We start from the raw sequence: 18,025 nt of genomic DNA on the forward strand, positions 1-18,025 counted from the left end.
AGATACGGCACATACAGGCAGATTTGTTACGTATATCCACTGACAGCTTTCCAAGGAGATTTTGTCATGCCAATTAATTTAAAACTATAATACCTGGTAAAACCCCTCCTTAAATATTTCACCTTGAAAGCCCTCTTAGGATTGCTAGAAATCAGTTCCGACTTGACAGCACAGAACAACATCATATTCATAGGGAGGAATTTAAAAGAATTTTGTCAGGTTTGAAAGTCATGGTGCAACTATCAATTTCACTTTTCTTGAGATGTGTTGTGAAACAAACTGGACCCTGCTTCCAAAATCTACACATTTGAAAACTTTGTTGTACTTTAAGTATTTTAAAGACCTGGACAGCTTGACATCAAATTTTGTCTGAAAGCCTGAGAAACCAAGAATAAAACTTAAATTGTTACAAGATCTGAAAGAAAGGAGGGGAGCAGCATTACTGAATTGGTTACTATATTACAAGGTTTGTGCTATGACCTGGATAAAAGAATGGATAACTCTCGAAAATCAAAGACTTACAGTATGAAATTGGAGGGACATGATCTAAAAATGGGATGGCATGCATACGTATGGTATGGGAAACATAAGGAACATTCACATTTTGGAGGACATATCCTCAGGAAGGCTTTAGGGATAGTATGGCAAAAATTTCAAGCACAAACCTATAAGAAAATTCCATTGTGTGTGGCACCTATAGAAGCATTCACACTAAAAGTGCTGAACCAGAAAGGAGCACTGACTACATATGAAAATCTATTAACTAAAGAACAAAATATAAAGGATAAACAAGAGTTAGAAAAATTGGGTGTAGCTGCTGATTGGTGGTCAATGGTGAAATTAGAATCAAGATACAAAAAAGACAAAATGTGGGTTTCTTTGAGGGCAAAATTCAGGTGGATAGACTGTGGATATATACTGATGAGAAAATAATTAAAAATGTATACATATTTATTGGAATATGATTTAGAAGATGAGAGGGTGAAGGAGATGATGGTAAAATGGGCAAATTTTTTTTGGATAGAACATCGATATTGATGACTGGACTAAGATGTGGAAAGAAAGTTATAAGATGATTAAACCAGTAAACCTTAGGAAAAAATATCCTCAAAATGTTTTATAGATGGCATTATACACCTGTAAGATTGGCAAAAATATCAGAGGGTAACAGCAATATGTGTTGGAAGTGTAAAAAAAAGTAGAAACTTCTTATCATATGTGGTGGACATGCGAAAAGTCAAAAGATATTGGACACAGGTGTGGGAAATAGTGAAAGAAATTACTCAGCAAAAATTAGATATAAAACCTGAAATGGCATTATTGAATATCATGCCGGAAATCAATGATAAGAAAATGAAATATTGTCTTATGTACATACTCACAGCAGCCAGATTACTCTGGGCCCAAAAATGGAAAAGTGAAGAAGCCCCAATGACAGAAGAGTTGTTAAGGAAGCTATGGGACATAGGAGAACTGGACACACTCTCAGAAGCATTGCGGGAACAACCAAGAGACTATGTAAAACAAAGCTGGAAACTAATATATTCTTGGGACCAGAGGAGGACAGGAGTTTAGGGCAAATTTGATTATATATGTATATGTATTCAGTTCACACTGGGAACCCAGCTGGATTGAACAGAGAGTCAAACGAAGCTAGAGTCCCTGACTCCAAAGGGGGAAGGATTTAGCTTAATGGGAGGGGTTTTTTTGTTGGTGTTTTTGCTGTATGTTTTGTAGTGTATTAATTCAATAAAATACAAAAAAGAAGAAAAAAACTTTGTGGTAGATTTTAAAGAAATAAAATATACCCAAAATCATCTCCAGTCTTATGACAGTGCTTACAATATATGAAAACCTTTGTATGGAATACGATTTCAATTTTGAAAAGATTAATCTCAGTAATTTATAAGATTATTGTTAGTGAGGAACATGGTAATTACATGATAGTTAAGATAATTCATGAAACAAACCTAAATATTAGCATATCAGAAGACTCTTGGGCAAAAATATAGACTATGCAGGCTTATAAATCGGTATCACCTAAGTCTAAGGAAATTACATTAAAAACAGTTTGCAGATGGCAATTGTGCCTCATAAAACTTTATAAAATTAATAAGGAGATATCAGACACATGTTGGAGAAACTATGGCTCAAAATGATCATATGTGGATCTCCTGTCCAAAGTGCAAATAATTCTGTCATTAAATAACAGTTTGGATGAGCAAGTTAACATGGCAAAAGGTAGTCACCAATGAAACCTAGATAAACTACCAACTACTGGCTTTAATCAGTGACAAAAAACTGTAGAAGGAGAATACCATAAAAATGTGTACAAAAATAGGTACAAAGATTTTAAACCTTGTTCACATTTTTTTAAAAAAATCTTGCATCAAGTGAGCTCTGGATTATTTTCTGATCCAATGTGAATTCCAAAGCATGTCTTTTATTTCCTGGACCCCCTGAGAATTTCAGCACCCACTGACATCCAGAAAGTGCAACTTCTGTTATTTGGCATCATGTTTCCTCAAAAACAGCATGGGACTTTTTTTGTCTAATACGTTACAATGGATGGGATATCCCAGTGGTTATTTTTTTAAAAAAAGCAGTGTATTGGCTGGAACATTTTTTGCCCCAGCCAGTACACTGCCATTTTTTTTGCCTTAAAAAAAAAACCAAAACAAACTGTATATAGCAGGTGGCTGAAAATCAGTTAAACAAACAACCAACTGTAGCCTGTGGGTGCTAGCCAGGATCCAGTTCAGTAGCTCTGCCTGAATGACAAGAATGACTTTAAGGATGAGGCTCCTGATCTCCCACATTTATGAGGCACTCAAGTACAACGTGGTCTCCTCCTCTGCTCTGGTAACAGCATATGTATTGTATTTGGCAGGTGCAAATGGGGTTTTTCAAATAAGCATCATTTTTTGTATGTATGGATCAGAATAAGCAAATCTCTTCATATTTGGGACAGAGAGAAATTGGGAGCTAAAAAACTGGAAGGCAGGAGAAATGGAAATTGCCAGGTTTCCCCCTCTTTCTACCAGTCTTTTTACAGAAGTTTAGATATAAAAATATCACACACACATACATATACCTGGTTTGGCATGTGACACGCACTAGTGAATTGGTATACAATGCTTGTATAATTGTATTTTGCATGGCAACAATTTAATTTATATTTTCCCCTTTACACATACGTGGCATGGTCTACTGTCTTCCCCATGAGGTCAGCAAGATCTCTAGAGGCATTTACTAAACCATTTTGCCTCAACCGATTGCACAATTTCAAAACATTTAGTGCTCAGTAAGTTAATCTATGTCTTAGTGAGCTCAACATGTGAAGAAGAAGAGCAAGTTATTCCCACACCCTCTGTTTTTGCTTGGCTTGGTCAAAGCAATGAGTCTGAAGAAGAGACACTCATCAATCCCTGAAGATTCTACATGCAAGCAAGAACATGAGGAAATCAGGCTTCTGACTCACATGAACAGCTTTCACAGATTGATGAGTTTCCCCAGTTCCAAGCTATTGCCTCAGGTGAGCAAAACCATAATAGAGCAGGGAAGCGTAGCTTTCTGTCTCTCTTTTCATGCATTTAGCTTTGCTCATTGAGCAAACACTGGATGGCTAAATGGGGTTTTTCTCTGCTCCAGATGTGGAGAGTTTGCCTAGCAATCAATTCTGAGTTTGATGACTGCTTGAAAAACATTTCCTCAATAATCAACACACACACACACACACACACACACACACACACACACACACACACACACACACACACACACACACTACATTGAGGTTACATACACACACAGCCTCTATCACTCTTGATTTTGTGACAATTATGGCACTTATAATTGTCAGCAAAAACAAGACCTGGAGCTGATTGTGGCTCTGATCATCAGCTTCTCATAGCAAAATTTAGGCTTAAACTGAAGAGAGTAGGAAAAACCACTGGGCTACTCAGGTATAATCTAAACCAAATCCCTTATGAATACACAGTGGAAGTGAAGAACAGACTTAAGGAACTAGATTTGGTGGACAGAGTGCCTGAAGAACTTTGGATAGAGGCTCGTAACATTGTACAGGAGGCAGCAACAAAAACCATACCAAAGAAAGGGAAATGCAAGAAAGCAAAGTGGCTGTCCAACGAGGCCTTACAAATAGCAGAGAGGAGAAGGGAAACAAAATGCAAGGGAGATAGGGAAAGTTACAGAAAATTGAATGCAGACTTCCAAAGAATAGCAAGGAGAGACAAGAGGGCATTCTTAAATGAACAATGCAAATAAATAGAGGAAAATAACAGAAAAGGAAAAACCAGAGATCTGTTCAGGAAAATTGGAGATATCAGAGGAACCTTCTGTGCAAGGATGGACATGATAAAGGACAAAAATGGAAGGGACCTCACAGAAGCAGAAGACATCAAGAAGAGGTGGCAAGAATACACAGAGGAATTGTACCAGAAAGATCTCGATGTCCCAGACAACCCAGGTAGTGTGGTTTCTGACCTTGAGCCATACATCTTGGAGAGTGAAGTCAAGTGGGCCTTAGAAAGCCTGGCTAACAACAAGGCCAGTGGAGGTGATGGCATTCCAGTGGAACTATTTAAAATCTTAAAAGATGATGCTGTTAAGGTGCTACTTTCAATATGCCAGCAAGTCTGGAAAACTCAACAGTGGCCAGAGGACTGGAAAAGATCAGTCTACATTCCAATCCCAAAGAAGGGCAGTGCCAAAGAATGCTCCAACTACCGGACAATTGCACTCATTTCACACGCTAGCAAGGTTATGCTCAAAATCCTACAAGGTAGGCTTCAGCAATATGTGGACCGAGAACTCCCAGAAGTACAAGCAGGATTCCGAAGGGGCAGAGGAACTCGAGACCAAATTGCTAATATGCGCTGGATTATGGAGAAAGCCAGAGAGTTCCAGAAAAACATCTACTTCTGCTTCATTGATTATGCAAAAGCCTTTGACTGTGTGGACCACAGCAAACTATGGCAAGTCCTTAAAGAAATGGGTGTGCCTGATCACCTTATCCATCTCCTGAGAAACCTATATGTGGGACAGGAAGCAACAGTTGGAATTGGATATGGAACAACTGATTGGTTCAAAATTGGGAAAGGAGTACGACAAGGCTGTATATTGTCCCCCTGCTTATTCAATTTATATGCAGAATACATCATGCGGAAGGCTGGACTGGAGGAATCCCAAGCTGGAATTAAGATCGCCGGAAGAAATATCAACAACCTCCGATATGCAGATGATATCACTTTGATGGCAGAAAGTGAGGAGGAACTAAAGAACCTTGTAATGAGGGTGAAAGAGGAGAGTGCAAAAAACGGTCTGAAACTCAACATCAAAAAAACTAAGATCATGGCCACTGGCCCCATCACCTCCTGGGAAATAGAAGGGGAAGATATGGAGGCAGTGACAGATTTTACTTTCTTGGGCTCCATAATCACTGCAGATGGAGACAGCCTGCTTCTTGAGGAATGTGATGAAAAACCTTGACAGCATCTTAAAAAGCAGAGATATCACCTTGCCAACAAAAGTCCGAATAGTCAAAGCTATGGTTTTTCCTGTAGTGATGTATGGAAGTGAGAGGTGGACCATAAAGAAAGCCGACCGCCGTAGAATTGATGCCTTTGAATTGTGGTGCTGGAGGAGACTCTTGAGAGTCCCCTGGACTGCAAGGAGAACAAACCTATCAATTCTAAAGGAAATCAACCCCGAGTGCTCACTGGAAGGACAGATGTTGAAGCTGAGGCTCCAATACTTTGGCCATCTCATGAGAAGAGAGGACTCCCTGGAAAAGACCTTGATGTTGGGAAAATGTGAAGGCAAGAGGAGAAGGGGACGACTAAGGATGAGATGGTTGGACAGTGTCATCGAAGCTACCAGAATGAATTTGACACAACTCCGGGAGGCAGTGGAAGATAGAAGGGCCTGGCGTGCTCTGGTCCATGGGGTCACGAAGAGTCGGGCACGACTAAACGACTAAACGAACGAACGAGCTAGATCCATCACATTGATCTGTCAGAGACAGTTGTCAAACCTCAGATCAGTTACTCAGGATCCACTCTTCTGACAACAGATCTCTCCAACTACAAAGAGTGCTCTCAAGAGCTCTCCCTCAGTTGTTCTTCCCCAATATCCTAGGCCCTTCCCTCCTCTTGCCCTGGAGTGTATAATGTCATGGTGGCACATGCTGCAAAAATGCACTGCGCCATGCTTTTCAAGTTGTTGCCATGTTAGTCTGCACTAGCATATTGACAAGAAACACAAAACAAAACAAAAGCAGAAAAAAGATGTGGTACTTTTAAGAATTTTGGCCGGTCCTTACTATGAAAATTGGTGCAATCCAGCCAGTGCTTCAAAGGTCATTATCTTCAGTGCAATCTATTTTAACTCTTGGTACCCGTCCATGAAGGCAGAACAAAGAGCTCACACACGTGTGTGTGTGTGTGTGTGTGTGTGTGTGTGTGTGTGTGTGTGTGTGTGTGCGCGCGCGCGCGCGCGTGTGCGCACATGCGCGCTGCAATAGCTTATTTCAAAAATTCTTGTTTCCACTCCTGATTTCTGGAGAAATGTCATCTATCCTTTCCTATATAAAGTCCAATTCATTTTATATTCTAGAGTACTGCTCTTAGGGGCATTATTTAAAAATAAAACAAAACAGCTCTTCCCTGCCTTGTGTTCACCTGGTATGCCGGCAATCAAAACACTGCACCATCCAGTCGAGTCACATGTCCTTAATGCTTACATTTATTGCCTTTCACGCAAATAGCTCTACCAGTAAGAAAACTGAGTGCATCTGGCAAGGTAATGCTTTCCTACTCAAGCCTGTTTCTACAGAGCAAGAAAGTGGCAGCCTGGCTAAGGTCTGTGTACCAAGCACGGAAGTCCTGTCAGGTCGCTAATCCATTATTGCCAGTTTTGCCAGTCCCACCAGCGCAAGTGAAAGAATTAATAAGAAGCCTGCTATATATTTTTACATGAAGGAAATAATCAGTATTTTGAAGCAGAGAGGTTTAATCTGAAAGTCTTCACGACCTGCATAGAGGTTTACCTTCAAGGAAGGATAAATGTAACATGCCAATTGCAAAGTTATTTTATTCAAAGGTGGCCAGGTAACATGAACTTCAGTCATATTTCACATTGGGCGAATGTTTTATACATAAAACTCACAGTCATGAACAGCTGCTTTGGTGGAGGGGGAGCAGAAGAAACAGAGTGAGCAGATCACTTTCACAGACGGGGAAAAAAATTAAAATATGGAAGTGTGGTTCTCTATATGTATTTATTTCTTATTTCAACTTGCACACCGCCCCATTGTGCAAAGGTGGTTCACAACACATCAACAGTATAAAAATACAGTATACAATAAATACCATAAAATAAATAAAACACTGTTTTTAATATCTGTTCACAAAAATGAGAAAGACAGAAGCACAAGGTCAACACTTTTCTTAAAAATCAACAAGCCTTCAAGGTCTTTCCTGTTTCTCACCTTTTATGCTTCATCTTTCTGGGTTGCCCTAAAAACTGGCCATATTGGTCATAGGGTTTTGAGAGCTGTCATCTGGAAAATTAGCTTTTCATAAAAGTATGGAGGGATCCATGGTACGAAAATGTTTGCTTTTAATACATCATACATCACCACTCTTCCCATGGATGGCAATGCTGAAATGTTATCAACCAGAACCCTATTGAGAAAACATGGAGAGGGACTCTGCCCCTCCCCCAGGCCAATTCTGTCAGGCTCCCTTTTGCGAGTTCAGTCTCACTCTGGTAGCAAGTTCAGTTGCACTCTTATTTGCATTGGTGGTTTTCATCTTAGATAAGCATCTTAGAACTGCAGAGCTGGAAGAGACCCTATGGATCATCAAGTCCAGCCCCTGTCAAGGAAGCACTGTGGGGAATTGAATTCCAAACCTCTGGATATGCAGCCAGAGACCTAAGCCACTGTGCTATTACTATGGGGGAAAAGCTACTGAGCAGTTGCTCTTACATGCTGTTAATAAGACTTCAGCCATGGTGTCTGACTTTCCATTTAAAATGGCTTAACTCCTCTTGGGGTTTTATACTGGCATAAATGTAACTGTGTGGATCGTGGCAATGAACTGCCACTAATTAAGAACTTGCTGCTCACATTTCTGGTCTCATGTCAGTCACACAATTTGGTGTGGGGACCAGAAATGGGAGTGGCAACTGGTTAATTAGTGATAATTCACCACCTCAGTTTATGCAAGGGCACTTAGAGTGGCATAAATCCATAATACAATTCTGCCCCTTGTCCCACTTTATGCCAATATGGTAAGTATAATATAATTCTACTATGAAACAAAGTTGAGCAAACTACACCAGAGCACAGAGTGCTGTCCTCTGAAGATGCCGGCCACAGAGACTGGCGAAACATTAGGAAGAACAACCTTCAGAACACGGCCAAAGAGCCCGAAAAACCCACAACAACCATTAGATCCTGGCCGTGAAAGCCTTCGCGAATACATTGAGCATTTTGTGTTTGACTGAGTCATTAAATACTAGTTGTTCAAACAACCTGTGGCCCTCCAGAGGTGGTTAGGTTGCTGCTGTCATCATCTCTCACTACTGACTAGGTTGGCCAGACCTGTTAGGAGTTACTGTCTAAGAGCCAGGGGTTGTATTCAAATCCCTCTCACTTCAAGCAGCTTAATTTCGGCTGACTCGTTTCTTCTGTCTTTCAGAGATGATCAATTTCCATTTGTGGAGCTGAAGTTTATGATGAGAAAATGGCTTTCTAAAACTACAAAATTATGCTCATTATAATAAGCCCTAATGGAAATAAATCCTCCCCCCGTCCTGAATTCATAACACGGTATAAATGCACAATATAATACAATGCACATTATAAATGCAAAAGCCTAGTAACATGGATACAGTCATGCATGGAGGGGGTTTGCGTAGCATGGTCATTTGGCTTGGTCATTTCTCAGACTTTCAAAGTTTCATTGTTATATCTAATATTTAAATCCAAAACCTTAGATCCTAATCCAGGATTCTTTACTAAATCCAAACCTGGTGAATTTATCTGAGACTGAAAACACACTTGTACTAATTAATCTGAAGTTCTTTTAATCACTTCTGACTATTGAGAAGAGGCACAGAGATAACCTAATGTTTTATTATTTTAGCTACAGTGGGGTCTTGACTTGAGAACTTAATCCGTATTGGAAGGTGGTTCTCAAGTCAAAAAGTCTGTAAGTCAAGTCTCCATTGACCTACAGTGCATTGAAAACCGATTAATCCCGTAACAGGCCGTTTTTGTTCCATTTTGGTTTTTTTCTGGTCTGTAAGTCAAACCTAAATTTTGCGGCCAGAGAAGTCTGTAACTCAAAAAGTCTGTAAGTCAAGCCGTCTGTAAGTCAAGGGTCCACTGTATGCTGAATGCTACAGACTTCAATTAACAGAGACAGGGAGGAAGAGAATACAACTAAAACTGATACTGGATACCTTGCTCATGCAAAGCATAATGATTCATTCTGGATTACATACCTTTGAGATGACAGTGTGTGAAATTTGATTTCACTTAGGACTCAACTACAGATTACACTGAACCTGCTTTTAAAAATGCATCCTTACTTAATGCTGACCACTTCCATTATCACAAAAAAGTAGCTGTGTGGATCTGGACTGCTCTGAGTCCAGTCTCACAAAGAGGATCTTGACTGGGTTGCCTTGAGTTCCAGGGAGAAAGGGCAAGAAATCGAGATAATGACAATTTAAATGTTTATAATGCCACTGTTAAGCCAATGCTAACTTCCCATACAAGCAAAGTGATTCTCATGATGTTGCAACAAAGGCTTTTACCCTGAATGAAGCGAAAAATGCCCGATGTTCAACTTGGATTCTGAAGATTAAGAAGCACTTGAGACCATATTGGAAATATCTGCTGGCCACTGGAGCATACCAAAGAATTTCAGAAGAAGATCAGTCTATGTTTTATGGACTAGAGCAAAGCCTTTGACTGTGTGGATCATGGGAAACTACACATTGTTCTGAAAGAAATGGGTGTGCCTCAGCAGTTAATTGTCCTGATGTGTCACTTGAATTGTGGGCAATAAGCTACTGTTAGGACAGAATTTGAAGATACAGAATGGTTTCCTAGAGGCAAAGTTATCAGACACAGGTTCTCCCCTTATCTGTTCAGTCTATATGCAAAACATATCAGAGGCTAGATTCAGATGAGTGAGTGAAAACTGGTGTCAGAAACATCAATAATTTGAGATATGCAGACGAGACCATCCTACTGGCAGAAATCAACAATGACTTGAAAAGACTTCTGGTGAAAATGAAATAAGAATGCACCAAAACAGGACTGTAGTTGCACATTAAGAAGACAAAAATCATGATTACTGGAGAACTCCACAACTTAAATGTTGACAATGAAGAAATTGAAATTGTTAAAGCTTTTGTATACCTTGGTTCAATCATCTATCCAAATGGAGACTGCAGTAAAGAAATCAGAAGACCGAGACTCAAGAAATCTAATTTTTCAGATGCATTGATCACTTCAGGAAGCTCCACATGTAGCAGAGACCTTCAGCTCCAAATGGTTCCTATTCTTGTGGAGATGGAGCACATTCAGAGTACGCCTTCTAAATGACTGAATAAGGTTTATGAGGACCTTCCTGTCAGGCTGCCAGCTCAGCAGCTTTCCTTTCTCTGAGATTTCATAGCTTTAACTTGAGGTGAGGGGGAGTGTGATGACATGGGAAGCAAGTCCTTGTAAAATAATTGGAAATGTTTGTCTGTCTGTCTGTCTGTCTGTCTGTCTGTGTGTGTGTGTTTTTGAGGGAGGGAGGGAGATTTCCTGCAGTACATTTGAAATGAATATTATCTGTGCAACACTCAGAGCATTGAGTATTTGATGACATCAGGGAGTCCTGGGGAGAAGAGCTGGATCCTCAAGCATTAAAGCTACCTAACACAGTACAATAAAACTTTTTTCTCCTTCATCATTGGACATCTTAAGATATTTTTCCCTCCCCCCAAAAAAGCCACAAGTCCACAAGTTTCCAGCTATTGTCTTGAGACCCAACAAACCTAGCCTCCTGCGAGAACACATTCCCTGAACCTAGGAGCTATCACTGGGAGTGTTTTGGCTTGGAGAACACCCTCCTCAGGATATGTTAACAAATGGGCAGGGTCCTATGGCAATAAACACATCTTCATTTCTGAGGCAAGATTCTTGAGGAGAGACTCCTTTTCTTTCTTTGTTAACAAAAATAGTATCATCAACAATCCATCAAACCTAAAATGTATCTAAATTAATATAATGAAGTGTAAATACTGAGGTCTATTGAACCTGTCTCCAGAGATTTCTGGTGTTCATGCTTTTTCTCCCCCACCCCCAGCGGATTTTAATTTCCTTCCAGCTCAAGTGAGGGAAAATAATTTTGACAGTTACTTGCTGTTAGGCAAATACAGAACCTTATTACAGTCATATGTGTTTTGTCATTTTCTCTGGACATAATTATGTTGATGTGCTAGGGTATTTTTCCCCAGACTGATTTGTCACTGGTGGAATCAAACATCCTTGGTTATCTACGAGCCCTGTCTCATGCAATCAGAAACCCAGCTAAAGCTGGAAGGGTTTTTCACTTTTAGCAAGGTCAAGCCTATTCCTCCACTAGCAACATTTATATCAACCTTTCATTTCTGACAATATTTTATTTTGCTCATATGCCAAGATAAAGATTTCAGAGCTGCCTCAAAGAAGTTAACCTTCATTTAGCAAAAGGAAGACAGGCAGTGCATTGGAGCTATGAAATGTCTCTGAAACTACTAGGGGGGGAAATGCCCTGTTTCTACTACTTGTTTGAGGTTTATAGACAGCTTGTTTTCTCCTTCAAATGATCAAAGATGTTGCCCTGCATAACCCTACAGAAAGCAACTGGAGTTTACATGAATGTCAAAGACATTAAATCTTGCATCAAGAACCTCAGAGGATGAAGTTGAGCCAAGAGTAATCAATTTTGAAAAAACCTGGATAGTTATTTTCTAAAAGTAATTCATCCCTATTATTCATGATCAAAACGTACCTATTGCTATTAAGAAAAGGCAATTGTCAATATCAGAAGGAGGTTATAATTTCCCAGATATTAGTTTGTATCACTATGGTTTGTATTTTTCAGCACATGTACACAGTTGACAAGACTCCGTTTCTGCAAATACTGCAGCGTGGGTGATTGGGCCTCTTTAACACCCCTTGATTGATATTATTTTTCTGGGTTCAAAACACAGTAAAAGAAAGATACTTCCTTCAATTTTAGCAGCTAGAGAGAATTGCCCTATTTTGGAATTTCTCAGATACAATTTTATCCATATGCCCATGCTAAAATGACTTCATTGGGGGGGATCCAGATCTGAAGACAGAGAGGAAGCCCTTTTTGTAAAAGTGGGTAGAATGTAGAGTATCTATTTTAGACCAGTTGATAAGCTTGGATGACAAATTCCTAACGTTTTCCACTTTACAGGTGAAGTATGATCTACCTGTAAGTGAGGAATGGCAGTAACTCCAGGTTCTGCATTTCCATGATCAACAGCAACAAAAAATAGTATTCAGAGTATATTAGATCCCACAATTGTTGTTTAGGAAGGGGTTTTTAAACTTTGATACACGTAATGCTTGAAATATATCCTTGAGAAATATGATCTGGGCTTGTCAAGCAATTCATTCAATTTGGTTTGAAGTTGTTGCTTGTACTAATGCAATATTGAGGAAATCTTTGGTAGTTGCAGACATTCATGTTCTTTTAAATTACATCCCTGTACTACAGAGTCTAATAAATGGGCAACAAAACTGGATTTTGCAAGCTCTTATGGTGGCTAAGAGACTTATACTCCGAGCTTGGAAGGATAAACATCTGTCATCCATTACAATGTGGATGGAGGATCTGTTAGTATTAGCTACATTTGAACAACTATCATACAGAATCTGGGATATTTACTTGGACATCTGGAAGGCCCACATTGATTTATATGCATAATTTGAGATGCATTTAGTGATGGTTCCAACCATATTACGAATTTATAATGGCAGTTCATAGTGAGTACTAATATTATTGCATTTACTGTTCTTCTGTTGTTGTTGTCATTGTTCTTTTGTTCCTCCTTTGTTTCAATTTATTTTGCTTTTTTGTTAAATCTACAAAAATTTACATTAAAAATTACACACACTCAATGGTAAATGAAGCTACCTAAAAGAAAGGCCAGAAAATTCTAGAACACTGTCACTGTAATGAATGATGTGCCCTTCCGTTTGGATGTGAAGCTGCTGCTTAGGTGGGTGGGTGGTGAATAACTAGAGTCTGGTGAGGCTGATCCAAGTCCTGTTGTCACCGAGATGGGGCAGGCAAGAGTTGGAAGGGGACTAGAAGCATTTCTGGACCAGTTGATTGTGGAAATAAACATAAGGAGAATCTGAGTGTGTGGGAGTGAAATCTGAGTTAAAAAATGGCTAATCAGGTAATATGGTAATCCAGAGTTGTACAAGGAAGCACATTTTTGGCACATGGACTGGGGATGAAATATAACAGCTGCAGTGATTACCATCTTTCTTGCTAGAGCTTGCATCCCACAATTTCTCTTATAGGACATATGGGACGTGGAGAGTTTTTCCGTGCCCTACACTGTTCGTGGGACTTACAAAAGACTCATTGCCACCAAGGGAATTTTCTTTTATGGATCTGAACCACTGCAGCCAGAGCTTCTGCCGCAAGATGGCTTATGAGTCATACTGATGCTAATGCTACATTCTTTATGGATGGCCTTGCTCTGAATCGCACAGCAAGTGCAGGCACCCAGCATCTCTCTCCCTCATCATTTCCCTTTGCTCCTGGCTTTTTGGTGCTCTTATATTCCACAGATGCAACACCTTTGCACTCAGCCAGGAAGTCTTGGCTCAAAAACCACCTTAAAACACAAAGCAAAACTTTATCCTCCTGCAGTGTTATTCAGACTGATATTTGTCTTCCCTCAGAAGCACGCACACCTGGAGACCGAGGGTAGCACAGCAATTCCCTGTGACTCCATCTGATACCCTGAGATGTAGCAATCTTGCTAGCGACAGCCACCCATGGCCTTGGCCTGGCCCTAACAATAGCGTTTTGCAGCACTCCCATTCCTTGCTGGTTCCCCACCCCCAAAGAATAAATACCACTCTGTGCATGAACCATGCACAATTTGACCATTTTCAATTTGTTTACTTTGGAAAAGGTCACTATAAACATTTCCATTAAAAACACTTCAGGGCAGGTTATGCCTGCTTGTATTATTACAGTACAGCTTTTGCTAGTATGAACATTAATACTTTGGGGGCAATGGTAGGTAAAAAGAATATTTGTGTGTGCTCCAGAGGGCCTAGGAGGTTTCAATCTGCTGTGTGTGTCCAGAATCCAAGTATGAGACCATAGTCACATTGTGGATTTTATAGCCACAATTTTGTAAAGGGCAGATTTATGTGTCTCGTTTCTTGTCAACTTCTCTTTCAGGAAGAGAAATTTATTGTTTTCAGAAATTCAGAAATTTATTGTTTATTTGTTTATTGGATACATTTTATACCTCCATTCAATTATATTAAATGCATCTATATAGAGAAGAACATATGCATATGTTATGACACTCTCTGGAAGATCGTCTCTATTAGAATTTACTCCATAAAAATATGGCAGTTATTGCACAATGACTCATGCCATTTTGTGTGTGTAAAATTATTGGGGTGTTCATACCCTGGCAAACACATGACATATGCACAGGAAGGTATACCCATATGCTATATCTATAGCATATGGGTATACCTTCCTATGCATATGTCATGTGTTTGCCAGGGTATGAACACCCCAATAATTTTACACACACAAAATGATATAGATAGATATAGCATATGGGTATACCTTCCTATGCATATGTCATATGTTTGCCAGGGTATGAACACCCCAATAATTTTACACACACAAAATGGCATGAATCATTGTGCAATAACTGCCATATTTTTGTTGTCACATGAAAAGCTAAACTAAAGTATTTATGAAATGTGAGGGGGTTTACTCACTTCTGTGATATACTGTAGATATAGATATAGATATAGATATAGATATAGATATAGATATAGATATATCACAGAAGTGAGTAAACCCCCTCACATTTTATAAATACTTTAGTTTAGCTTTAATGTGACAACACTGAAGAAATGACACTTGGCTACAATGTAGAGCAGTGAGCATACAGCTTGTATAACAGTGTAAATGTGCTGTCCCCTCAAAATAACGCAACACACAGCCATTAATGTCCAAACCACTGGCAACAAAAGTGAGTACACCCCTAAATGACCATATCCAAATTGGGCCCAAGTAGCCGTTTTCCCTCCCTGGTTTCATGAGACCTGTTAGTGCTACAAGTCTCAGATATGAAGGGGGAGCAGGTGTTATCACGCTCACTCTCTCCGACTGGTCAGTGGAAGTTCTACTTGGCACCTCATGGTAATGAACTATCTGAGGATCTGGAAAAAAATGAATTGTTGCTCTACATAAAGATGGCCTAGGATATAAGAAGATTGCCAAAACTCTGAAACTGAGCTGCAGCACAGTGGCCAAGACCATACAACAGTTTAACAGGACAGGTTCCACTCAGAGCAGGCCTCACCATGGTCAGCCAATAACTTGCCTGTGCTCAGCGTCATATCCAGAGGTTGGTTTTGGGAAATAGATGTATGATTGCTGCCAGCATTGCTGCAGAGGTTGAAGGGGGTGGGGTCAGCTTGTCAGTGTTCAGACCATATGCCATTGGTCTCCAGGGCTGTCGTCCTGGAAGGAAGCCTCTTCTAAAGATGATGCACAAGAAAAACTGCATACGGTTTGCTGCAGACAAGCAGATTAAGGACATGGATTTCTGGAACCATGTCCTGTGGTTCAGAGAGACCAAGATAAATTTATTTGGTTCAGATGGTGTCAAGTGTGTGTGGTGGCAACCAGTTGAAGAGTACAAAGATAAGTGTGTCATGCCTACAGTCAAGCATGGTGGTGGGAGTATCATGGTCTGGGGCTGCATGAGTGCTACTGGCACTGGGGAACTACATTTGAGGGAACCATGAATACCAACATGTACTGTGACATACTGAAGCAGAGCATGATCCCCTCCCTTCAGAGACTGGGCCGCAGGGCAGTATTCCAATATTATAATGACCCCAAACACACCTCCAAAACAACCACTGCCTTGCTAAAGAAGCTGAGGGTAAAGGTGATGGACTGCCCAAGCATTTCTCCAGACCTAAACCCTATTGAGCATCTGTGGGGCATCCTGAAATGGAAGGTAGAGGTGCACAAGGTCTCTAACATCCACCACCTCTGTGATGTCATCATGAAGGCGTGGAAAAGGACTCTACTGGCAACCTGTGAAGCTATGGTCAACTCTATACCCAAGAGGGTTAAGGCAGTGCTGGAAAATAATGGTGGCCACACCAAATATTGACACTTTGTGCCCAATTTGGACATTGACACTTAGGGGCGTACTCACTTTTGTTGCCAGTGGTTTAGACATTAATGGCTGTGTGTTGCGTTATTTCAACAGGACAGCACATTGACACTGTTCTACAAGCTGTATACTCACTGCTCTACATTGTAGCCAAGTGTCATTTCTTCAGTGTTGTCACATGAAAAAATATCCTAAAATATTTATGAAATGTGAGGGGATGCATTCACTTCTGTGATATACTGTATGTCTGCCACATCCAATACAAAGCAGATAAATTTCCAGAAGATATAATTTCTATCAAAGGCTGTCAAGGTGTCCTTTCCATGTCTTTCACAAAACAATTAACCTTTTGTCATGTGTATAAATGCTTGAAGATAACCCCATGAGGGTTTATATATGATTTATAAGGGAACATATACAAAGTTAATGAGTATAAAATGATAGTGCGCATATTACCATACTGAACAGCAGGTTTTACAGCTACCCAGGAACCAGAAACAAGTACCACATTGTGAGCCCAGTTACACCACACACATATCTCTCATGTCTTATTGGTCTCTAACCTCTTCTCTAAGGAGGCTATGAGTTAAATCTCATGGGGCAGGGGGGCTATACAATGAAACAGCTGGCATGGTGACACTGAGAGCCATGGACCTATATGACAAATAATGTAAAACATCTTTAATGGATGTTGGGTTCATAAAGGGTGGAACAGTGAAGCGGTTAAACTTCTGCAACGAAGAAGACAGTGTTACTTGTTAGCTACCATTTGGCCCATACTGTACCTGTTGTGGCCCTGTGTTATTGCATTTCCATCCCAAAGTTTTGCTGTTTATCATTGTTATTTAAAGGTCTGCTTATATGGGGACTTGTTGCACACACATTTGTTAACTCTGATGAACTAAGATTGTTTAAAGAGAAAGAACACTAGTTGTGCTATATACATTGTGGGATATTTTCTGGCCCCAGTGAGAATTCTGATGCATGGGGACAGGGGCTTGTAGTTTGCTGCAGGGGTATAACTGGCATGAGGATTTAATTGTCATTATGATAGTTCCAATGCCCCTTCTTCACAAGGAAGTTTTGGCTTCACTTGAAGGAGTAGCAATATAAACAAAACCTCTGTTAACTTACTAAGCACACTATCCTACCAGAATTTACTTATACAGTGGTGCCTCGCATAACGTTTTTAATTGGTTCCAAAAAAAAAAAAAACTTATGCGAAAAAAACTTTATGCGAAACACCATTTCCCATAGGAATGCATTGGAAACCGGTTAATCCGTTCCAATAGGCACGGATTGGCATCCTTAAGCGAAAAAACCCATAGGAAACATTGTTAAACGATACAATGTTTCCTCCATTGGAATGTATTGAAGCCGACTCAATACATTTCAATGGCTTTGCGAAGTCAATTTTTGCAAATTTAAATGTGTCATAAAAGGGTCAAAAATGGTTTTAAATGCTTGGATTAGCTTCTGCACCCTCTAAAACGGATGCAAAAGTTAATTTGGC

The 18,025-nt window shown here is 39.9% G+C and overlaps 1 long non-coding RNA gene across 1 annotated transcript in view; it reads left to right on the forward strand.

Annotated features, from left to right (window-relative positions):
• LOC144588404 (uncharacterized) overlaps window positions 1–18,025 on the forward strand; it is a 272,384-nt gene that overhangs the window by 195,909 nt on the left and 58,450 nt on the right. The window lies entirely within an intron of this gene.

Source organism: Pogona vitticeps, chromosome 3 (genome assembly GCF_051106095.1).
Source record: "Pogona vitticeps strain Pit_001003342236 chromosome 3, PviZW2.1, whole genome shotgun sequence".
Taxonomy (NCBI): Eukaryota; Metazoa; Chordata; class Lepidosauria; order Squamata; family Agamidae; genus Pogona; species Pogona vitticeps.